The following is a 25,947-nucleotide window of genomic DNA, read 5'->3' on the forward strand; positions in this document are numbered from 1 at the left end:
GAAATATCTTCCCTGATCCTACTCTTCCCATAAGCTCTCTTATTTTTAATGTGTGATTTTGCAGAAAGTGAACATGCCTTATAATAGATACACCTAAATCATTTCCATTTTATAAACAGGAGAAATGTACATGTATGAGAGACTAAAACCAAGTCACAACCAATTCAAAGGCAGAGTAAAAATTGGGATTTATGATTATTAATTCTTATAAGACTGTTTTAAGTAGTACTTATTCATCTATACTTATTCATTGGAGATATGTGGGTTCATAAAAATTGAAACTTTTCAACTACTTTAATTTTCCTTTTATTTTTACATATTTATTTCCAAAGAGACTGATATATCACTGTAGAGGGACTCAGTGCTTTATGACCTTTTCAGGGCTTCCATGTAACACATTTTAAGACATGGTTAAAATAAAAGGTATGCAAGTGAAAAATACTACACAGCTTTAGGATTGTGCTTGACAACTTTTCAAAAGATAAAGGCCAACATTCCAAAGACTTTCCTACTGAGTGGAGAAGGGTGGAGACATACTTAGCATCTGATGGTAAGCTGGCTGGTAGAGGGTGATACCTTCATGGTGGATGAGGATGTGAAGGGTGGAGGTGGAAGCCATTGTCCTGCAGGACAGAGTGACACATGGCCAGGCAACAAATGCATGTGATACCAAAAATCAGCCCTGGGGCCATTTTGCCATGTGTGTATGGGTTGCTGAATATGACATTTCTCTACGTTAATTAATTAATTATGCACTTGACCTGAGAAACATGTATTGTCCATCTACTGTATTCTAAGAACTGTGCTCAGCATGAGGGAGAGAGATGAAAGACACAGAGTCTCTGCTCTCAAGCAAGTCCACAGCCAATTACAATCCAGTGTGGTAATGAGTATCTTGTTCTGTGGGAGCAGAGGAGGCACTTCTAACTTGAACTGTGGTCAGGAAAGGCTTTACAATGTGAAGATAATGCTTGAGTTTAGATTCCAGGAAAACCTGGGAGCCTACTAGGTAAATAAAGGAGAGTAGGAGACTTTCACACACAGAGAATGGCATATGTAAAGTCATCAAATAAAGGAGAATATGGGAGTCTGTGGAAAATGCAAGTGGGTGTGATTCAAGCATAGCCTGTGAGTGTGTGTGTGTGTGTGTGTGTGTGTGTGAGTATGTGTATGGGCAATATGTGGGTAGTGGGAGTGGTGGGGAAGGAATAGGGGGTTGGAGGTTGAAATTGAAGTCAAGGAGCAGGCAAAATCCAAATCATAGAAGAGCTTGTTTATTAAGAGGTTGAACTCTGTACTTTTTGACAACCAGTTTATTTATTCTAAGTTGCTTCCGATATCTGTTTTCCCCCACAGCATTTCCAGACCTTTACAAGACATTTGTCACTATGTGAATAGAATTCATTGTTACCATTTTAAAAAGGAGAAAACTGAGGCTTATGGCTGTTATGCGAATAGATCAAATTCCCACAGTAAGCAAGTAGTAGAGTTTGAACATTGTCCTAACTAGCCTTATTGAATCCAACCCAAAGAAACATTTCAGGGAGGAATTACTTGTTCAATATGTGTGTGACATTCTATATGGAAACTGTTCATCCATCATTTCATTTATCTGATATTTATTGACTATCTATGATATACTAGGCACCATGGTAGGAGCTTGGGGGGAAAAAATTAGTAAAACATGAAGACTGACCTTAAAGCAATTTGCCATTTGCAAATCCCAAACTTCAATGTTAAGACAGGTAAGCATTGATTAAACATAGGAGATGGTTTTCTAGATTGACTAAAAGAATCTCAAACTACTTTGGCTGAAACAATTTCTCTTAGATACCTCAATAAAACAATAAAGGAAAGAGATATGTTGGACTAATAATACAAGATAATTTGAGAAGATTGGCTTCAAACATGCTTAAAGAGTTTTTTTTTTAAATGGCAGACAGTTCATATAAAATAACAGATTACTTACAAAATTACATACATAAATGAGTCAGAATACTTGCTAAGCCTCATGTTTACTCATTTAGTGTGGTGGGATTTGAGAATAATGAAAACAAACAGTATTTGTCTTAAAATGTAGTGTATTTTCCAGCTTGGCAAGTATTAACTGAATGCCTACCGTGTGTCAGGATGCTTCATAGGTATTTGCCATTCTGTTGTGTAACAGTAAGCAACTTAGTTCCCATGAGTCTCAGTTGCCCATCTGTAAAACAGAGATGCTAATAATACCTTCCTCACCACATTGTTATAAAGATCACATGAGATATCACGAGAAAGCACTTGGAACATGTAGCTTTTCAATAAATGTTTGTTCAGTCTGAATCATAGAATCTTCACTATTATTCTTAAAATAAGACTGAAAGACCTTTATCAAATCCTATGTTTTAAAGCTGAAAGCTCTTCCATAACTTTATTAAAAATACATATTGTCAGATATATGCAAGCTTTATTTTCGGCAGAAGAGCAAATATAATAAAGAAAATGATAGCAAAGGTCTGAAAATAAAAATAAATTATAGGCTGGATTATAACATTTTAGACAAATTATTCTTAAATGTATTTGAAAGGGCTGTATATTCCCCCAGGAACTTAAAGAAGTGGCATATTTTTTCATATCTTTTTTCTATTATGCATTGCATTAAGATCAGGGCTACTAAATGAAGCAGTCAGTCACATTCTCTACCTAGGGTAAGAAAGTATAAATGTCATATAAACAAAGTAAAGCAATGGATTCATCCTGTAAGAAAAAAAATTGATCAACTTAATCTCATAACCATGAAACAAATACACCAACATATTATGTGATTAAGTGTTGACAACGCTGTAGTTTATATAGATTAAACTGTACCTTTATTTATTTTAAATTTATGTCCCATCTGTTTCTGAAAGAACGTAAGGCAGTGTATAGAATACAAATGGTTTAAAGTTGCAAGAGACACTGAAACATAACACTAACAAATCAATAAATTCCATCAAAAACCTAAATAACCTGTGCTTTCCAGTTTCTGGGGAAAGTGTGCTTGGTTGCTTGAGGAAAAAATAGACTCGACTTCCTCTTATCCATTCTCTTAGGAGTCTCTTAGGGAAGCTAGAGCTATTCTGGTTGCTCTTATTAAGTACACTAAGTCATGTGGGCTGGGAAGGTGGAAGACTTCTATTCAGCTCACAACAATAATGTGCTAGTGAAACCCCACTGAGGTATATTGTTGCTACGGACTTGATACAATGAATAATAATATGTTAAGATTATAGATCTGGAATATATCTATTTTACAAAGTACATAAGAAGATATAATATTAAAAATATTAGTATATATTAAGAAAATAGCTCTAGAACTTTATACTTGACTAGAAGGAACTTTCTTCCATAACTTCTATTATAGTAAATGATACTCCAAATAATGATTCTTTCCTTTTTTAAAATTTTTAATTTTAAAAATTTATTTATTTATTTATTTACATTTTGGTGGGAATTATTTTACTGAAAAAAGCAGAATCGTATTTTTCACTCACTCACTCAGCCATTTCTACAACAAACCTTTATTGAACACTTAATATGTACTGAGCAATGGACATGGGCTGAGGATGCAGTGATGAGTACAGCATGGCCCCTGCCTCAGAGAGTTCTTGTCTTACTGGGGAATGAGAATGTCAACAGGCTTTACACCACAGCCTCATTGGTGCTATGGGAGCAGTGGAAGAGCACTTCACAGCGATGAGGGGTCAGGATCCTGAGTGAAAGGATAATCTGAAGAATAAATAGATGGTGTGAAGTTAGTTTTCACCCAGAAGGGAAACCTTGGACAGTCTTCCCAGTTCGTGCAACAAATTCAACATACTGTGGTGGCAAAGAGTTAAGCTGGAGTCAGGTTTAAAATGTTCACCCAAGTCACGCTAAAGAGATAGACTCACCCTGAAGTCAATGAGGAACCACTGGAGAATGTCAAACCTGCTTATCATTGAGTTTTAGAGACATTTTCCTGACCGAAGGTAGATAGTGTGGAAAACGTACTGGGGTTGGGAGAGTCAAGAAGAGGCCATCACAGAAATACATGGGAGAGATAACAGAAACCTTAGTAATATAATGGCTATAGGGATGGAGATTTTAAGACTGGCTTCTATAAGCAGGGAAACAAGTCTAAGATTATTCATTAGGCACAAGCACACAAAGAAGTTTATGATCTTTCACAGAGATTCCCACATCCTGAGATTGCTCTCCTATCATTAACATCATTCCATCTAAACTCATCGAATATCATCAAGCAGTAAGATGGTTCCCATTTTGTCCTTTTCAGCTATTATCTCACTCCTTTGCTCTCTTGCCAACCTCCCCTCTTACAATTATGGTTCTGAAACAGAAAAGCTGGAAACATCAAAACAATTAGTACTTACCTCTTTTTGAATTCCCACAAGTCACTGAGAGGTGTGATGCTGTGAAAAAACTATGATAAGGAGTCACTATATCTTACATTTTTACTTAGGAAATCTAGATCTAATACTTGTGACTAAAAGTAAGAAAATTAGAAAAAGATATATAGTGTTAGGAAAGATAGTGACCTTGCAGTTAATTTCAAAATAACTACGAGTTTATTGCATATATTTTTTCAGTTCTTAAATTTCTTATCAGAAATTGACTGGAATAATAAAACAAAATGGACAAAATACGGAAAATTATTGAAGCTGGGTGACTTGTATACAAGACTTCAATATACTATTTTCTCTACTTTTGGGTATATAATAGAAATAATATAATAGAATAATATAATAGAAATAATCTTTCTTATCATGCTTTGGACCGACCCCAGAAAAGTCCACAAATTTCTTTAAAATGTAATAGATTTGCAATATGTACTGATAAGGCTGGCAGCTGATAATATTGATAATATTGATAATGCCAGAGTTCTCTAACTCAATGACTTCCTCAAACCCTAGGAGTTTCCCACAATGCCTTTCGTGCTGCTTCCTCTGCTCCCTCTCAAACCCCATTTCACACCACTCTCCCCTCACCCTCTGTGCTCCAGTCACACTGGTCTTCCTTGAGATCCTTGAATAAGTCAGATTTGTTGTCATCTTAGGACATTGGCACTACCTGTTTTCTCATTTAGATGCTATCCTGTCTGATTTTAGCAAGGCTGGTTCCTTCTTGTCCTTCAGCCATTCAGAAAAATGGCCCTGGGTACAGCTGCCTAGTAGACTCAACTTAACTATTAGATCTTCTCTGACACACAGTGCAAATTAGCCACCTAATTATTCTATTATGTTATCCTGTTTTAATTCTTTGTATAGCTCAAAAAAATATCTACCACCTTATACCTTCTTGTTAACTTCTTTGTACATTACGTACGTGCCCTGCTAATATGTAAGCTCCGTAAGAGAGACCTTGTTCGTCAGTGCCTCCCATCACCTAGACTAATCACTGACAATAGTAGAGCCTCAGTGCATGAGGGAGGGAATTCAATAAACTACAGAAAAACTGTATGTAGTAATTGAGACTGATGTTTTTCTGTGAAGCTGACAGGATTTATTAGAGACTCAATTTTAAGACACTTAAAATGAAAAGGTTCAAATATAAAACACTGTGAATTCTATTGTTTTAAAAGAATAACTTATACTAAATAGGTAATGACTACTTCTATTCCTGAGTTCCTAAATGTACTATTTTGGTTAGGTTAAGACATTTTTTCCTTTCAGGAGAGGTACTGGAATTCCTTCACTAGATGCTTAGATACTGTTATGGTCTTTTCTAACAGTTATGAAAAGAAGGACAGTTCAATAATAAAGCTAGAGGTTTCTCTATCAGAAATGATTTGCCCCTTATGGACTTAGAGGTGGGACTTACTGATTTGTTTGGATGCATTCTTCAACATATCTATTCCTACTTTCCAGCACCAGGGAAAATAAGGAGTTGCTGGTTTAGCGGGTCTCTTTGTCTCCATGCCCACGACAAGGTACCTGATTGTGCCAGAGAGAAGGCTCCAGCTCGCTTAGCTGCTTCTTTGCCCTTGGATTCTCACAAAGTGACCTCACCTAGAGGCAGCTGTCTCACAGGAAGCTGTGAAGGAGGTGGGAATCCTCATGCCTGCTGATTTTTCTGGAATGACGGACAGCCTAAGAGCCAGATGCAGTAAACTCTTGAAAGCAAAGTTTCTTAAAAACGGTGAAAAAATATTATAAAAAGCCACATTTACTTTGATCTAGAATTCAAGCAAACTTCAGTGTTTGAGTCTTTGGTAAAATCTCAGAAATGGGAATTTGGGACTCACCATAATTTTCAGGCTTCTTCTTCTATTTACAACTGCCTTAGTGTATGCTTGGGTTTCACATTATGCCCCCACCTTTTCCTGTGAATACAGTTGAACAACAACAACAGCTACAACAAAATACCCGAAAAAAGTTTAGGAACTGAAGTGGTCACATACCGGTCTCCCTGACATCTATTCCTCTTCTGCCAGGTGTAGCAGCCTGTGATCTGGGTGGGATTTGCCCCTCTACCATGTCCCGTGGGGAGCCTTGATTGGTCCTAGACAGTCAGGGAGGTCCTGCCCCTCTGGCCACGGTGACTGGCTAAGGAACTCAGGCACAAGCCAATCAGGGCCTTTCTCTGGCCACAGGAATTGATTCTGCAAGTGGCCAGATTCAAACCAGTTAGATGAGAGTTTTTATTGAAGAGGAATTTGCTTGCTTTTCAGAGAGAGTAACTCAAATAAATGATCTCTCCCTGGATATTTTGGTGCACCAGTGTGACATCTGGAGTGTATGAGCCATTTTGCCTCCTTGAGGGGGATCCATCTGAAGAAAAAACTAAATTCTAGAGGAAGACACAGCTGAAAAAAAATAAAAAGGAAAATGGAATGGAAATGTTGAAGGTATTGCACTGAGGACCCCAGTTCCATGAGTCAATCAACCGCCTGTTACTGTTTAAGCCTGTTTGGGAAGGGTTGTCAGTGACTCACAACAGAAAACACTCTAAATGGCATATGTATTAACTGTGATTATAATACTTCTTATAATTTTCATTTGTCATTAACATTGATCAGAAAGAGTTGCACAAATGATTCATGCAAAGAAATTCTTTGGTTTAAAAGTTCAACTCTACTGTTGAGTAAAACCTAAGGAGGGTTGTAATTTAACATTTGATGACTTTGATAACAGTAGAAAGATTTTAATTGGGTTCCTTTTGTAAGTATATCTCAGGCTTCTTCTTCACATAAAAATGTAGTTTATCTAATTTTGAAAACATTATACCAGGCAACCAGAGATATAGTCAGAACATTTAAAAAATGACTGAAAATATGCTCACAGATCATCAATTCTAATACTAGCTTCTAATTTCCATTGTCCTTTCTTGAAACTATTTAGGAGATTTGTTTTGTCTTGATGGAATTAAGTATCAATCTTCTCTGGAATAATTATGAATAATCAGTAAACCTATTAATTAGAGGGGTCTTTATTCATAGAAAAACAGTGGATAATAGTTGCTGTGGTACAAAAAGCATTAAAATACATGTTTCATAAATAAATAATCAAAAAGTTTAAAACATCTGTCCTTTCTCTTTTGTAGAAAATTAAAGTCAGATGAGGGAACTAAACTTAAATTCCCTATTTAGCTGAAATGTAGTCAATAATTGAAATCAATTGAAACTTTAATTTAATTCTACTCTGTGACTGCATTTGTTTGCATCATTGCTCTTGGGGCGGAATGAAAAAGCTGACAAGTAGCTTTATAGAAATTGCTTAATAATTAATTCACTTTCTAAAAAGTAGCCAGAGCACTCAGTGAGTGAGATAAATCCTAAGGATAACAAAACTGAATTAAATATGTCTGTTATAGGTAATCCTGACTGATCTCTTAGTTTGTTTCTTCTTTTCTCTGTAGAATTGGATTATTAGTCATAACAGGCAACTCTGACTTGCATTTGGGTTCTGTTACTGCATTTCTTTTTTATCTGATGAAAAGGGTCAGATGAAGTATAATTCATTCCCCTTCTCTGGCCTAGAGTTGCTGGCATATTACTCAGATGAGAAAAAATAGTTTTGAGGATTGATTAATGTCTCTAAAGATGTTGAAGAAACTCCATTGGTGCTTTGTGCTATTGTAGCTGTACTCATGAATGTGTTTTGGTTGTAACTGATCTGCATGCTTCATGCATTAAACTGTTCAAACTGACAGTATTCATTATAGTTAAAAAATAGATTTAAAGGCCATTGTGTGTTGTGATAGAAGAAAGCAGAATACCAGAGTCAGCATATTCCTGTGATAATTTTATATTTTTGGCTAGACATTGCTTGGCCAGTAGAATAAGAATAATAAGAAGTTATATTTCAAATATCAGAATAACATATAGTTATGTTACTGTTTTTATTTTGGAGGTTTCAGTAAATATGCAGTGCCTAGAATAGTTCTGGTAATATAACAAACACTTGATAAATTCTTGCCAAATATATTAATTAGAATTACATAGAACTACCATATGATCCAGCAATCCCACTCCTGGGCATATATCTGGAGAAAACCATAATTTGAAAAGATACATGCACCCCAATGTTCATATGAGCACTCTTTACAATAGCCAAGACATGGAACAACCTAAATGTCCATCAACAGAGGAATGGATAAAGAAGATGTGGTACGTATATACAATGGAATACTATCCAGCCATAAAAAAGAATGAAATAATGCCATTTGCAGCAACATGGATGGACCTAGAGATTATCATACAAAGTGAAGTAAGTCAGACACAGAAAGACAAATATCATATGATATCACTTATGTGTGGAATCTAAAAGGATGAAACAAGTGAACTTATTTATGAAACAGAAATAGACTCACAGACAGAAAACAAATTTATGGTTACCAAAGGGGAAATGTGGGGAAGAGGGTTAAATTAGGAGTTTGGGATTAACACATGCGCAGTATTGTATATAAGATGGGTAATCAACAGGGACCTACTGTATAGCACAGGGAAATCTACTCAATATTGTGTAATAACCTCTACAGGAAAAGAATTTGAAAAAGAATGGATATATGTATATGTATAACTGAGCCACTTCGCTGTACACCTGAAACTACCACAACACTGTAAATCAATTATACTCCAATATAAAGTAAATATTAAATTAAGAAAAAGAATCACATTAAATATACTGTATTTACTTACTTAATATACTTTATTTTTTAATTAATTAATTAATTTATTTATTTATTTTTGGCTGTGTTGGGTCTTTGTTGCTGCGCTCAGGCTTGCTTTTAATTGAGGTGAGCAGGGGCTACTCTTTTTTGTGGTGTGCAGGCTTCTCATTGCCGTGGCTTCTGTTGTTGCGGAGTACAGGCTCTAGGCGCATGGGCTTCAGTTGTTGTGGCATGTGGGCTCAGTAGTTGTGGCTCGTGGGCTCTAGAGTGCAGGCTCAGCAGTTGTGGCGCACAGGCTTAGTTACTCCGCGGCATGTGGGATCTTCCTGGACCAGGGCCCGAACCCGTGTGCCCTGCATTGGCAGGTGGATTCGTAACCACTGCAACACCAGGGAAGTCCAATATACTTTTTTACCAAGGATTTGAGTAGGTTTAAAAAATACACAAAATGAAAAGTAACTAAAGTAAATAAATGAGAGAATTAGGGCAAAGGAAAAATATGGACAGGAAAATAATAAATCTATGGTAAAATTGGCATACAGAAATGCATATATTTTGTTGTGAAAGGTTGGCAATGATTTTCTCTGTGCTTCCTAGAGGCCAAATCAAAGAAGAAAACAGGATCAAATAAATGCAATTTGGTGTTCTTGAGATAAAACAAAAACAGTTATTCGGAAGAACTTTTTGACCAAGAGACCTGGGAATCATTTCTGATGTGTCTTCATTAATGCAACAACTATCATCAACATTGCCAGTTTTGCATATTTAAGTAAAAATAATTCATAAAGGTCTAAAGCAATACAATTTAAGCATGTAGTTCTCTGATAAGAGAACTTTACTATGATGATAAAGAGATCTCACTTGGGATCAGACACACTGATGTGAAGACTAGTGTGTTCATATTAATTATGAAGATAATTAATAGCTACACATGACATGGCTATAAACACACAGTTAGGTAAATGTCTTAGCATAGGGCATGGAATAAGTGCTCAAAGGATAGTTATTTCTGAATTCATTTATTAGTTCTAACAGGTTTTTGTTTGATGACTTTAGAATTTTCTACATATAATGTTATGCCATTTGCAAAGAACTGGCATAGTTCAGATGCCTAAGATACTGGGGGAAAGGGCACTTTCCTGCAGCTGGTTTGGCTCTTGGAGCCTTGGAGAAGGTGTAGCCTTACTTATTATAAAATAATTAAGAATAGGAGGGGCTCAGTAACTTGAGTAACTGGGAAAGGTGCAGATGCAATTAATTTAGCTGAACCCTCTCTCCATTTGGACTAATTTCACCTATGAACTTGGCCAGCCTCACTTTGGTTGGTTGCAAGAATGTAAACATTCTATGATCTCTTATCTAGTTTGTCTCAATGCCTTGCTGAAAAATATATACTTCAAAATTCAGTGACAAGACATATGTAATCTAGTATGTTGCCCTCCTTCAATACAGTAAGTTTCTTTTTTGAACATCACTACTCAAACTTTCCTCACTGATTTATTGCCTTTCTAAATTTCTTATCTCCCTATAAAAGTTCATCACTGCATCTCCCCACGTCCTTCCTTCTGACCCTCTTCTTCTGGCAAGCCTCTTCAATTCAGCTGTTAAGGTCAATAGTCCCCAGTTCAAAAATAGGCATATTATGAAAGGTTATTTTAATGTTTGTTACTTGGAATCATAATGTACAGTCTAACAAAATTTATAAAAGTGGTGGTTGGTTTTCCAAACTAACAAGCAAAAGTTTACTTAATCTCTAATATAGGTGTGGTACTGTTCATTTATAATGAATGGGAGAATAAGACAATGTTATTGCAGTATTAAACTAAAGGAATAACTAAGAGGAAAAAACTAATGACATTGAATAATAAATAATGATATATACATTTAAAAAATTTTCATTAAAGGATCATAAGGAGCATCTTTTGTGGAGATCATAGTAAGGCTAACTTTTATTATTATGAATAATTTTTATCTAGAACTAAGTAGTCCTCTATTCTTGGATATAAACGCACCCAGGTCGCACTTGATATCATTCAGTCCCTCTTATCTTTTGGAGATCTGCATGGGTCTGGAAAAATAATAAACCCTCCTCCCTGATTGTGGATTTTTGATTTCTCTTTTTCCTTTCACTTTGTATTCCTGCACCCAAATCTGCTCTCTCAATTCAGCCTTATTCTGGTTTCCATGAAAAAGAAAAAGTAAAAAGACACTCTTGGCAAGCATCTTGTGGTGCTCATAGCTTTCCTGAAGATCTAGAGGCATCACTGGAGAGGGATGAATCACACACTCTCACCTCCCTGGCTCACTCTTCACAATCTGCTCCCTCTGCAGAGCTTTCTCTCTGGACACATGGATCCCCAGGAAGTGGCACAATTGGTCAGGCGGAGCAGTACTGCCAGCACCCTAACTTCCCGGCCCTCTCGATTCTCTCTCCTCCTACCATTCAGCTCCTGCCAGGTGGTCCTCTCCCCACAGCTCTCTCTCTGGGATCTCATTGCTGCTTCACTTCCTTGCCCTTCAGGTCCAGGCATGGTAAGAGTCCCTTGCTCCTACTGGCTCTGGGGTGTTACACTACCCCATGGAGAGTCCACATCTCACCCATACTTTCTGAAGAGTCCCTTTATTAAACTCTCATCAAATTACCTGATTGGTACATGACTCTGTTTCCAGTCGTCACTCTGGCAGAAGTGAGATAATACTTACCAAGTTGCTCTTGTGTCTTTTTGTTTTTTTTTACAAACTTCTTTACCACAAGCTATTTATTTATTTATTTATTTATTTATTTATTTATTTATTTATTTATTTATGGCTGTGTTGGGTCTTCGTTTCTGTGCGAGGGCTCTCTCCAGTTGCGGCAAGTGGGGGCCACTCTTCATCGCGGTGCACGGGCTTCTCACCATCGTGGCCTCTCCTGTTGCGGAGCACAGGCTCCAGATGCGCAGGCTCAGTAATTGTGGCTCACGGGCCTAGCCGCTCCGTGGCATGTGGGATCCTCCCAGACCAGGGCTTGAACCCGTGTTCCCTGCATTGGCAGGCAGACTCTCAACCACTGCGCCACCAGGGAAGCCCTGCTCTTGTGTCTTAACCCAGAATAGAGCAAATCACATCAGGCTAATGTGAAAAGGCTTCTCTAGGTAATAAACATATAACAAATAGTTTTTCTTGGACTATTGAGCTTGATCTTCTCAGTTCAGCAATTTGGTAATAAAAAGGAATGAAGTAGTGATACTGAGGGAATGAAGTACAACATGAATGAACCTTGAAAACATGATGCTAAGTGAAAGATGCCAGTCACAGAAGACCACATATTGTATGATTGCATTTATATGGAATGTCCAGAAGAGGCGAATCTATAGAGACTGAAAGTACGTAAGTGATTGCTAGGGTCTTGGGGGATGGAGGAATGGGGAGTAATTGCTAATGAATACAGGGTTTCTTCTTGGGCTGATAAAAATGTTCTAAAATTAGATAGTGTTGATGGTGGCACAATCATTTAAACATACTAAAAAACACGGAATTGTACATTTTCAAAGAGAGAATTTTATGGTACGTGAATTATTTCTAAATAGAGCTGTTATATAAAACTTTGTCTCAGGAGAGTTAAAAAATCAGTTTATTTCACTTCTGTCATAATACAGCAGGACAATTTTCAGTTCTTTTAAATTACATTCTAACATGGGCTGTGTAAAAATCAGTATTCATTTGTTTGATATTTTTTGTCCTTATGGATAGCCTATAAAGGGCTTGAATATAGAGGCACTTATAAAGGAAGGATAAGTGGCCAAAAGTTCTTTATCCCAGTTTTCAGTCAACATTACCCACATGTCTTCTTGTTGGAATAAAACTTGGGACCTCTGGAGAAGATCTTTGACCTTTGTCCTGCCACCACGCTGTTTCCTAGTTCTCTGCCTTCCTTGTGACCATGACTCTAAGGTCTTCTTCTGGGGAAAACCACCATTTTAAACTGTGATAGGAGTTTCAGATTCCAGCTTTAATCCTGACTTGAGTAGATGAATGTAAGCAAGAGTTATACACAATCTCAGGCCAGGGACAGAGCAGGCAATTCTTTTATAGCAAAGTTTCTGAAAATAAGGTGAAAGAAAACCCATTGAGCCCAAAATGTTGGTTTCAGTAGGAACAAAGCAAGTACTAACCTGACCCAGAGGGATACTCAGTTTTAACAAAAGTGGAAACAGTCTCAGAACAGAACCCATCTGAGTTACTTGCAATTAATTGACTTTAAAAGTCATGAAAATTAAAGCCCATCCAATGGCCTTTAAAAATTCGAGTCAGTGACTTTGAAAGTGCTCTCTATATTTTAATGGCACAGGTAATCTGGTGCTCAGATTGGAGGGGTCTCTTGGGGAGATTTTTTCGTCCTTTGAGAAAGAACTGAAAATTAACAAACTGATTTCATTTGGGGTACAAACCTTTGCACAGCTCTTGCAATATTCATTGAAAGGTATTTAGCACAGAAGGAGGACCTACAAACTGGCTCATAAAAAGAAAGCAAAAGCAATTACACCCCCTTCCTCTGCATCACTGTAATATTTAGTAGAGCTGTAAGAAAACACAAGGTCGAGCAGCAGCACATTGCCTCAGTTAGTTTACAAGATCTTTTAACCAGAGCTTTTTGGGGGTAAGAGGGCAATTTTGAATCAAGAAGACTTTGTTACTACCTGTTAAAAATTTACAGAATATTTTGATCCCTTTTAGCCACGTCTAAGACTCTTAGGTGACTTCCATGTCATGAGGGATTTGTGGAGCAAAGGCAAATATGTTAATGGACAAAGGATTTGGAATCAAAGGTAATAGTGACCAAAAAAAGTACAGGAGAGTTTTTAGGTGAGAATAGAACAGAAAATGAAAGCTCTTATTTCCCAAATAGTGACAAATCCCAGGAGAACGAAAAGGGGCTCTGGATTGAGGCCATTATAGACAGTCTGCCATTTTGCTTTTGATCAGGATTAAAATGCAAACTAAGTTTTGTTTAGCATTTTATTAAACCCCTTAGAGAATTATACCTTACATTGTTTTCGATTACCCAAAAAAGTCAAATAATGTTTTATTTTTTAAAGAAAATTAACAAAAGGAGGCTTTATTCCATGTAACACTAAAATACATTTCTATTTTAAAATGTCAGGTAATAAATAAAGTCTGACCTTGGGATACTTTTCAGGAAGTCTGATTAAAATGTCATCTTAAGAAATATTTGAATGATAATGTTCCTTTTAAAGAAGAAACTGGTGCTCAGTTGATCCTTGGTATTATGAAGAGGTGAGTGTATAAATCAATAAATCTTGATACATTCATTGGAAACATTGATCTTTGGGTTAAAGTGAAACTTTACATTTTGAGTGTGTTTTAAGTGATACAGAGCTTGATCGTGATTTGCAAACTATAGGTCTCAGATTTTGTGTTTCTTTGGAAGATAGAAATGTTTAATGAGTTTTGAGTTGATTTTGGAGGCTTTAAAAGTTTTTGAGTACATAATAGGGCACAAATACCTTAAGAAGAAAACCATTAGCTTTAGGTTCTGGGTGTTTTGTTTTGGTCACAAGTTTTCAATTTAAAAACTATTTTATCTCTTGCGGGCCAACAGGCAGCCACATGCAGGATTCCGGAACACTGGAACTTTCTACATGACTATGATCTTTTCTTTGCCTGTAACAATCACATAAGTTTGAAACAGTCTCTTAACCATTGGGTTACTTATCAACTTTCTCCCTTGGAAGAGCTGGAACAGCCCTTGAGATCCTGCATTATTTTTGTGTGATCACATTCCAGTGGGAAATAGCCACTTAACCAAATTTACATCAGCACTTCAATGATAGCTACTGGAAATTAAGCACAGACAAAAATGTTGCTCTCTATTGCATTTTTGGGGCTCTTATAGCCTGTAAAAAAAAATAGATATATTTTGACTCTTCCTTTCCACATTTTTTCCCTATGATGAAAAATATTTTGAGCAAATAATGAAGTGTTGGCATTTGATCATTCCTAAGAACCCACTAAATAAAAGAAATTGTACCATGCTGTATTAGTCTCCTAGGGCTGCCGTAACAAAGTACCACAAAATGGGTGGCTTAAAACAACAGAAATTTATTGTCTCACAGTTATGGAGTCTGGAAGTCTGAAATCAAGGCATCAGCAGGGCCATGCTCCCTCTGACACCCAGAAGGAAGAATCCTTTGCTTCTTCCTAGCTTCTGGGGGTTTCCCAGGAATCTATAGTGTTCCTTGGTTTGTAGATACATCACTGAGACCCTCTGTCTTCACGTGACATTCTCCCTGTGTGTCTTTGCATCATCCTTCCTGTGTATCTATTTCTGTGTCCAAATTTCCCCTTTTTATTCTGACACCAGTCATATTTGATCAGGGCCCACCCTAATGACCTCATTTAAACTTGATTACCTATGTAAAGATCCTATTTCCAGGTAAGGCCATATTGTGAGGTTAAGAGTTCAACATATCTTTTTTAAGGGGGACACAATTCAACCCATAACACATGTCATCCATACAAATTTCTGAATAATCATGGAACACAAGGTTTAATAATATAATCATGGAACACAAGGATTAATAAATATAATCTTTGGTTTATAGCATCAAATGTTGTTACATGTGGAAGCAGGATGTAGGTCTTGAAAAGGAAGAGGATGAGTGGTTGCAGAGCTGCCCCAGTAAATACCTAGTGCCCTCTGGTTGATGACATCTGTAATGGTCCACCAGTCAGCTCTCCATCCCACCAGAGAGTTAAGTAATTGACCTCAGTTTAGAACTCACAATTGGAGTCAAGATTCGGACCCAGGCAGCCAATCTCAGAACCTTCATGCTTGATCACTCCAGAGACCCACCATTTCATTTCACAACTTAAGAAACTAAAGCTCAAAGAAAAAGCCTTTGGGGAACGGTTGCCAAGGTTTCTGAAGAGTGCTGGTCTTTATTTTCAGGCTTTAGGTAACTCTTTGTACACCTCAGGATTTCTGATCAGTAAGTAGAAGTAAACGGCAGCTATGAATGTATTCCTCCATTCTGTACTTTTCTGTTCTGCTCCCTGATGACACAATGAACTGATTTCAGTAACTATCTCACACACACATCCCCACACACTCACATACATACACTCATATACACACTCATTTTCACCCCCGCACTCACACATACTTACACACATACATACTTACACACACACACACACACAATGACTTTCCTTCTTCAAAGCCTTTGCTCAAAATGTCTCCATCGTGTAGAATGAGCCTCATCAAACCCCATTCCACTCCTCTTTCTCACCTCAATCCAATTCCTCACACACATCTTACTAGAATGAACTACGGGGTAACCTCCCCCTGAATCTCCACTTTGCCCTGTAACTGTCTGCCCAGCCCCAGGCTGGGAGAGATGCACCTCTTCCGTGGGCCTCCACTCCCCAGTACCCTGCACAGGCACCGTTACTGTATCTATCAGTCTGCTTTTTTAAGTCACTTCTTGGTCAGCTTCTTTAGGGTAGACAGTAGATACTTAATCATTCCTAGTGTTTAACAGAGTACTTGGCACACAGCTTCCCTTAGAAAGTATGTACTGAATAAATGAATGAGTGAATAAATGAAGGAATGAAAATGGAAAATGGAGTGAAGCTGGAAACTGACTGCAGTCACGAAGCCACCTCATCCCACCTAGATTTTATTAAATGGGTCAGAAGTACTTCATCATATATTTTAAGAATATTTTTCAATCTGCTCAGCCAAGAGACGCCATGGATGAGCAGAGTCAGAGGAACTGGAGCGGGTGTGGGGAGCAGTAGCTGTCAGGAGAGAAGCCACCTGGTCAGAGACTACAAACGTTCCCCTTTTTGGTGACAGCATCCCGAGGCAGGTTGAGGCAGGAGACAGATGGGCCCCTGGGCCAGACAGCTGATATTTGTCAAGTGGAGTAAAATTGAAGCTTTGTTTGCCCCCAGACACTCCAAGACAAAGCTAATGGCAGAAGCTGAACTCTGCTGAAGTAAAGAGATAAGATGACCACTCCTGAGGTCAAGGAAAACTTCCCTGTCTGCACATGTACAGGAAGGCTTGGGGGTCAAAACGGGAGGGGGCACCACCCCATAATGTGTGGGCATGCACCCACAGGCCTCTGCAATGGAATCCATCTTAGCAAAAAGTTGTGCATGCATGTTGGGAAGGGTCCTAGGACTGGTCAGGTGTGAAAAAAGAAACAAGATAATTGGCCAAATGTAAACAAAGACCTGGAAGGACTGTCCTACATAAGTGAGTTAAATCAGGGGTCCCCAACCCCTGGACCACGGACCGGTAGTGGTCTGTGGCCGGTTAGGAACCGTGCCACACAGCAGGAGGTGAGTGGTAGGTGAGTGAGTGAAGCTTCATCTGTATTTACAGCCGCTCCCCATCATTCTCATTACTGCCTGAGCTCCACCTCCTGTCAGATCAGCGGCGTCATTAGATTCTCATAGAAGCACGAACCCTATTGTGAACTGCACATGTGAGGGATCTAGGTTGCACGCTCCTTATGAGAATCTAATGTCTGATGATCTGAGATGGAGCTGAGGCAGTGATGCTAGCACTGGGGAGCAGCTGCAAATACAGATTATCATTAGCAGAGAGGTTTGACTGCACAGAGACCATAATAAATCAATTGCTTGCAGACTCATATCAAAACCCTATCAGTGGGTGTCAAGTGAAAACAAGCTCAGGGCTCCCACTGATTCTGCATTATGGTGAGTTGTATAATAATTTAATTATATATTATAATGTAATAATAATAGAAATAAAGTACACAATAAATGTACTCTGCTTGATCATCCCAAAACCATCCCCACCCCACCACCTCCAGTCCTTGGAAAAATTGTCTTCCACGAAACTGGTCCCTGGTGCCAAAAAGGTTGAGGACTGCTGATTTAAATCACCTGTTTACTGCGTTCCTCATTCAGGACGTTGGCACTCCTCTCCGGGTGTTTATTTCTGCCTTGCTTCTGACTTAAATAGTTTCTCTGTGTTCTCTCCCATACTTTGTGCCATGTCTCTAATAATATACTTTGTATCTGTTTTTGCCTCCTTGAAATACATTTTGTGTTCAAATGGGGCAAGAGCCAGGGAACTTTGCTTATAGCCTCTAGCCCCTGGTGGACTCGTGGCTGAGTTCAATTCCTGAGCACCGAAATAAGATCCTGCTTCAAGACTGCTGTCCCTCTGAGAACAAGGTGAGAGGGCACCTAACCCAAAATGAAGGGTCACAAGCAGCTAGGTCCACCTGGAGGGCTACCCAGCAGTTTTCTGTGTCTTATGGGGAAAATTTCATCTCCAAGTGTATTAAAAAGCAATCAAATGAGAGAAAAAGATTACCTAGTGACGTTTGAAGCTGTGAAGTAGAATGTTCTGAACTGTGGGAAGAAAACTCTCGTATAACCTTCAAACCAGCCTCCTCTCCAGTGCTTGGCAAAGTGTTAAAAGACACTTTTTCTTTTCCAAGGACATTTGCAAGTGGATTGATGTTTGACTAAATCAGACTCTGGACTGTGCTGCCAATTTTCACTGCCTACTCCTTGTGGAGGCTGTGGAGTAATTCTAAAAAAGACTGTCTATTGAAAAGTAAGGTTACAAAAGATAGTATAAAAATTGATAATGCATTAGAAAAAAACCGAGTTTAATATATTTTTCAGTACAGAAGAGAGAAATGACCCCCTGTTCGTCTAGCGAAGGGGAAACAACTCTGAACGTGGACTCAGAAATCTGGACATGAATTTGAGCTCTGCCTTTACTGGCCAGGACCTTGAATAAGTTATCATGAATGTCAGTTTCCTAATCAACAAAATGGTGAAATAACGCCTACCTCACAGGATTATTATGAAGAGAAAATAATTAATGTAAGAAAAAAAAAATAAGCTAGTGTCTGAAACAGAGTAGTATCTACATTATTTAGTGGAAATGAATAATTTACCTGCTTTAATTGCTTAAAAAGCTAGTGTTTACCAAAACATTTCTCTTTTTTTGTCGATAATCTCAACCACAGTTTTAGTCACCAATAAAATTAAATACTAGGTTCCTAATATGCTTCTAATCTGGTATTTTTAAAAAATCTCCAATATTATTAATCCCCAGCAGAAGGGGCGAAAGTTGGTGGGAAATCCATGAACAGAAGAGCAACGACATCAACAAAGCACAGGACAGAGTCAGTAGCAGGGTGATCGCTCAGCTGTGGCCTGATTTTCCCTGGCATTCCTCGAAAAATAGGGGAGGGACCGGAGCATAATGCAGCTAAGTGGTGTCCAACTCTCTTAAATCAGGGACTTTCAGATTAAAAAGAAAAAAAAGCAACACAACAAAACACCAAGTGCAAATTCCTTGGTGCTCTCCCTTCAGTTCTGAAGAATCAGAGTCTCTGGGAGTAAGGCCAGGATATACATGATTTTAAAAAGCTCCCAGGTGATTCAGCCACTTTGAGGAGCCACTGTCAGAGGTAATACTTTGAGATTTATACGTAGCTTTTTCTGACATCATTAATCATGATTCCAAAGCACAAGGTGTAGCAGAGGATAATATTTGTCAAATATGTAAAATTCTACTTAGCACTAAATTGTGAGGAATAATCATCTGTTATGTAAGATGTCATTCTTTTCTTTCATTTATTAACATGTGATCTTCCTTTGAATCTGCATAGAACTTCAGTAATTTTTTTAAAGTTTTTTTTTTTTTATGTTGGTGTATTGCCTTCTTCATTCAAGAAAAACATCTGTGGGTTGGATTCCTCATTAAATTGTTTCCAAACACCAGGCACTGTTGAAGCTCTCCTATTCTAACATTCAGTCTGTATAACAACACTGTGAAGCAGGTACTATTGCTATTCCTGAGCCAACAGCTACCAAGAGCTTAATTATTTGCCTACAATCACACAGCAAGTATCAGCGCCAAGATTTGAACCAAGGTAGTCTTGTTTTTAACGTTCTTCACTATTATTACCTTAGAGGGATTAATTGCACCATCGTTAAGCATAAGCCTTGGAGCCAGGCTACCTCTATTATCATTCCATACATACAGTGTAATAGCTAAGGACATATGAGTACATTGTGCCTCAATTTCCTCCACTCTAAAATGGGGTTAACTCATAAAGTTGTTATGAGAATGAAATGTGATAGCACATGTAGATTGTGAGGCACCTAGTGAGCACTCAATACACATTGACATCCAGTCACTATTGAATGGCATCTAAACTGAGACCTGGAGATTGTCAAAGAATGAGCCCTGTGAACAGAAGGGATCATCTAGGTCAGTTCAATCTGATAACGTCTTGCTTTATTAATACCCTTTTGAAATGCTAAGAGCCTCCCTCAGTAGAAACACACCTGTAATCCAAACCCAGAAAAAAATAAATTACTAGTCTGCAGGCAAAGCTAAAATATACTCATCTGCTATTGATTTGTCAATTGACAAAGTGAAATAAATAAGAATGAAAAACAATTTAAGTTTTCATATAGATTTTCCTTTTATTTATTTCACTAGCCTTGCATTTTTCTTCTCTGAGAATATTAGTGTGAGACCTTTGCTATATTTATTGATTTAGAGAAACAGAACATATTTCGTAGCCCCAAAATCTCAAGAACTGCCTCAAATATACTCTTGCAATGTGTTTTTCCCTACCACCTCTTTTTCCCCCAGGGTCTATCTATTCCGTAATTATATATAGCTCAAAGTTTAAGTCACAAACTGACTGAAAAAATTATCTAGATTTTTAATATTTATTTGAGAAATGTCCTGGTCTGCATTTTCTTTTTTTTTTTTACAGTCATTTGTTGGAGATTTTTAATAGTCAGTTTCCACTGTGACTGAGAGGGCAAACACTGTTCTAATCACCTAGGGTGACCTGGATTAAAAAAGAAGTGAAAACTGAACTTGTTGATGACAACATCGTGGTATTATTTAGCTCTTACTGACATCTAATAATGTAGCAGGCTTTATATATCAAGTAGAATTAGGTAGAGCACTTGTCTGGTGGATTTATTTCACCTGGACTGACAGATTGGTAAACTAAAACCTGAGAAGTAGACAGTCAGTGATATTCACAGATGAGATCTGTCAAGTAACGGAAGTCCTGTAAATCTGAACTCTGTCATCTCTAATCTCACGCAAGGTGTGCCCCCGGCAAAATGAAGTTAGGGGAGTTTATATCGTTGGTGTCCCTTCTTCCCTTCTGGCCTCCTTACTCCTCTGCCTCTCAGTTAAAGTGGATAGAGTTTGTTCCAAACAATCCCTGTTTAAATTATCAGTGATGACTACTGCAAAATTTATTGGTGGTGATGGGTGGGGGAGGCAGATATGTTACCTACTGAGAGGATTTATTAGAAAACCAAACCTCTTCAAGACTCCCAGCAACATGTTGTAAAAATTGCAGTTTCATTGGTGATCAAACTTGATAATCTTGAGCAGCAAACCTTGTCCCCCCTTCCCACTCAAATTCCTCCTCCAACTTCCTTAGCTGGCTCATAGTCTGCTTCTGGAATTAGTTTTATTCAGGAAATAGGATACTGTCTTGAGAAAAAGTGGCTCATGAGATTATCTCAAAGATATACATTTTGAAAAGAGAGCATAGTTATTTGACACAAAAATGTGAATAGTTTGTTCAACAAATATTTATTGTGCAAATACTACAGAACAAAGAAAACCCCCTGCCTTCAAGAAACTCACATTCTAGTAATACGATAAAGGTTGTTCTAAGCAAATGGTTGGGTGGGACAGCTCTTTGTAGAAAAGCACAAAGAATCATTTGAATTTTTACTTCTAGGCATCTTTCCTAGAGAAATAGACCTGTATATAAGTAAGCACATATAAATTGTCATTGCAGCATAATTTTTACAGTGAAAAATTTGAAACATTTAAAAATATCCATTGATGAGGAATCGTTATATAGTTTGTATGATTGTTACAAGTCAAAACCTCAGGTATGAAAACAAAATTGGTAATGTTCTTTATTTTTCTGTAACTCAAGATAAAGATGCTAAGTTCCCATTTAGTCTGATGGCAGAAAACTTACTCTGGTCACTTCAGACAAACTTGGTCGGTTCAGGACTTTCTTCTTCTTTCCTTCCCCCTGGAATGCCTGGTAAATTCCCAGGTACTAAAAGAGCTTCAGACTTGGGGTTAGGGAGCCATTGCTTGGTGTCTGCGACACTGGCATCTGCTGAAGGGTGTGATACCATTCTCAAGGCGTAGACATCTGTTATACCTTCTTCTGGGAATTCACTCCCTTCTCACCACACCCACCAGCCCACTCCCAGCCTTCCCTAGATGGCTGCCACCTTATCTGCTTCCGGTTCAAGGGTGGCATGGCTTTCCTGTGGAGAAAGCCATTCCCCCTTCACCACCAAGATGTCCGTTCATACTATGCAGGCTCTCTTGTACCCATGCTCTCTCTCAGCGTATTTTCCCATCTTCTGGGGAGTATGGGAAAATCCAGCTCTTCTCCCTCCTGACTATGGGCAGCAGGAGGTCTGACAGGGTTGCCTCAGGGCCCCTCCCTTCTTGGAACTACACTTGTCATTTTTAGCCAACTGCTACTGCATTTGCTGTGATAGTGAAGAGAGCTGTGAGGGGCCTACTGCCTGTCAGGGTCCCAGACAGGAAGCAGAGAATGAGTTCTCTCTACACTCAGATAACACAAAACTTATCTGAGGGTCTGCAGTTCTATTGTTCTTCCCTGAGGCAGACTGTATTTTCAAATGATAGCCACAGGCATATCTCCCAACTCACATGCTTTTCTTACAAATGAGACTTTGACATTCCTCTCACCAAGAGGTCGGGTGGGTCTCTGTCCTCTTCCCTTGAACCTAGGCAGGACTTCGTGACTGCCTCAACCGGTCGTGTGTGGTACAAATGACGTTATGCGACTTCTAAGCAAGGTCGTAAAAAAGTCATGCACTCTGCCTCGTTCTCTTGGGACACTTGGCTTTGGAGTTCTGAGCTGGCATGTAAGGAGTCTGGCTGAACTGAGGCCACTCTGCTTTGAGGAAGCCCAGACTAGCACGTATGTAACAGAGACCACACGGGTGGCCCTGAGACTTGGTGAAGAGGGACAGTTGCCCGGCCAGCCCCAGCTGCCACCACTGCTGTTCTGCTCAAGCCACTGTCTGGCTGCTGCTGAATGGGAGGATCCTGAGCCAAGACTGGCCAGCCAAACCTCTCTTGAATTTCTGACTTGCAGAAATTTTGAGAAGTAATAAGAGAATTGATTCTGTTTTAAGCCACTAAGGTTTTGTGGTAATTTGTTATGAGGTAATAGATCATTGGGACCTCCCTCCCTCCATTAATTTAATGGTACCTGGTCAAAATGTTCTATCCCCAAAGACCCAGGTGGACACCTGACCTTCCAATCCCTTCCATCCCCAGGACTAGCAACATTAACTGGTGTGCTGGTGCGGGTGGGGATGGAGGAGAAATAGTTATTCTGCCTCTTCAGCTGTTCTCTTTCCAAGCTATTGTTTATGGATTTTTATTGTTTCAGCTCTGCCTGAATTTTAATTTTGAGTATCAAAACTAAGCACAAAAGCAAAAACAAAAACAACCTTTTGTCAAAAGAAAAAAAATGACTTTTAAGACTTTTTTTGGCCATGACTCTCCAAAGATTACTTAGAAGCTTAAAAGTTAAGAAATGAACTAACTGAGTCATTTGGGTGTGTTAGCACTCCTCTGAAGCAATGAATGCTGCTAACTAAACAGAAGAAAGGGTCAGGGGATAAATGTCTATGGAGGAAATAAACTTTATGACCATCTTAATGCTTGATCTTATTGCTGTTTAAAAAAATAAACTACAGTGAGTCCTTACTATAAACTAGTAGGCATCAGGTAAAAATAGTGAGGTAAACCTATGTGGATCCTGGAAATATTGTTAAATAAGAAAGCAAGCTGCGGAAAAATAAGTATGGTACCATACCGTTTAAGTGAAAACCTTTTTTAAACAAAACAATGAAACAAATACATATACGTATTTATTCATGAATGCCTATATAAACTTTAAAACAATCAGGGGAAAGCGCTGGTTTATGGAAAAGTCAGGAACTTTATTTTGTATGATTTGAATTCTTTATTTTCTAGAGTGAGTAAATATTAATTTGGTAATCAAAAATTTTAAAAATTATGTTAAATTTAAGAATGAAATGCCTTAAGAGAACTGAGCTATCAATCTGCCATCAGTATTAATAAATGTACTCTCACATCCACAAACATTAGGATATAGTTTATGGAAAAATATAACAAAGATTAAAGTTCAAATCAGTTTTTGAAATAATATAAAAATCTTATATATCTAAATTTTAAGTTTGTAAGTTATAAGAAAAAAGTTATGACATGTTTCCCAAAATGTCATGTCTTTTAGATATTGTTACAAATTTTAAATATCATTTTGTTGCATAGCCAGAATAATCATTTTTCTCCTGACACTAATTAACCCTGGAATTCTTAGAATTATTGTAATAGCTCATAAAACTACCCACATCATTTGTTCATTAATTAAGTCAATATATATTTAATGAGTGGCTATTATGTGCCAGGAAAAGAAGTTGGGCAGAATTTAGAATAGAGATGATCCCTGCCCCTGTGGAATTTACAGTCTAGTGGAAGAGAAAATAATTTATAATCACACAAATTAACATAAAATTATAAATTAATTGAGTTCTCTAGAGAAGTGGTTTATGATCTCAATCAGGGGTAGTTTTGCCCCCAAGAAGACATTTGGTAATGCCTGGCGACAAATGACTAGGGTGCTATTGGTATCTAGTGGTAGAGGCCAGAGGTGTTGCTCAGCATCCTACAATATATAGGACAGCCCCCTTCCGCACACAAAGAAACACCCAGCCCAAAATGTCAATAATGCCAAGGTTGAGGAACCCTACTATAAAGGAAAAATATAGAGTATTTAGGAGCATATAGTGATAAGGGGGTTGGGAATTTAGGTAAAGCCTCTCTGCTATCTAGTACAGAAGTTCACAGAAAGTTAAATTACTCACCAAAGACAAAGGGCATACTTGTTCTGTCCTGATTTCTTTGCTTGCCAACATACACAGAAGTGTAGACTTCAAATAGAGAAGGTTCTTCGTTTCCTTCTCTAATGAGAGAGTCAGAAAATGAGAGGATATTTGGAGAGCCCCAACTTGAGGAATGAAGGCAGAAGATGGAACAAGACCATCTCAGTAATATAATCAGCCTTGTAGGGTAAGAATCATGATTATCAGAAATTTGACTTAGTTTCTTACTTATTTCTCTTGCCCCTAATTTTCTCAAGATTAAAAGCAAAACAAAACAAAGCAAAAAAAGCAAATCACCCCCCTCTCCAAACCCTGACAAACCAAAAGGGCCTACATGGTTGACATTGAAAGCAGCATGGCACAGGGGAGCCGGGTAGGGGCTGAGTTCCAGTCTGCAGCCAGTGCTGGGAAAGAGCACGACAGTAAAGAGCTGCAGCTCTACAAGTGCAATGACAGCTGACAAATGCCAGGAGTTTCTGGAAATGGAGAAAGGCCTGGGAATTGATCCAGGATTAACTACCTAAAGATCTACCTAGGATTTGCCGGTGGTAAGCAGTGAGCCTGATGAAATTATCAGCTCTGCCTATCAGCCTTGTCTCTTTCTTGCTGGTTTGGTGAGGTTACAGTGGTTAATGATTAATGAGTTCACCAACCCCTCATGTAAGACGTTTCTGGTACGTTTCTGGAATTTTCCATCTGTACAGGAGGAGAAATGTGGAGGAGTAGAGCCAGAAGAACATTCCTAACAGGAGAATATGGTATAAATCTACCCAGAAACTAGGAGGTCATCAC

At 38.2% G+C, this 25,947-nt stretch overlaps 1 protein-coding gene and 1 long non-coding RNA gene across 2 annotated transcripts in view; one reads left to right on the plus strand and one right to left on the minus strand.

Moving 5' to 3' along the window:
* CA1 (carbonic anhydrase 1) overlaps positions 1–25,947 on the minus strand; it is a 430,243-nt gene that overhangs the window by 186,568 nt on the left and 217,728 nt on the right. The gene's annotated exons all lie outside the window — the stretch shown is intronic.
* Positions 5,489–25,947, plus strand: part of LOC309647097 — a 37,845-nt gene continuing 17,386 nt past the window's right edge. Inside the window, exon 1 of the long non-coding RNA XR_014255792.1 lies at positions 5,489–9,525. This is a non-coding gene — a long non-coding RNA (uncharacterized lncRNA). The remainder of the gene's footprint in view (positions 9,526–25,947) is intronic.

Source organism: Balaenoptera physalus, assembly GCF_965194825.1.
Source record: "Balaenoptera physalus genome assembly, chromosome: 17".
NCBI classification, from domain to species: domain Eukaryota; kingdom Metazoa; phylum Chordata; class Mammalia; order Artiodactyla; family Balaenopteridae; genus Balaenoptera; species Balaenoptera physalus.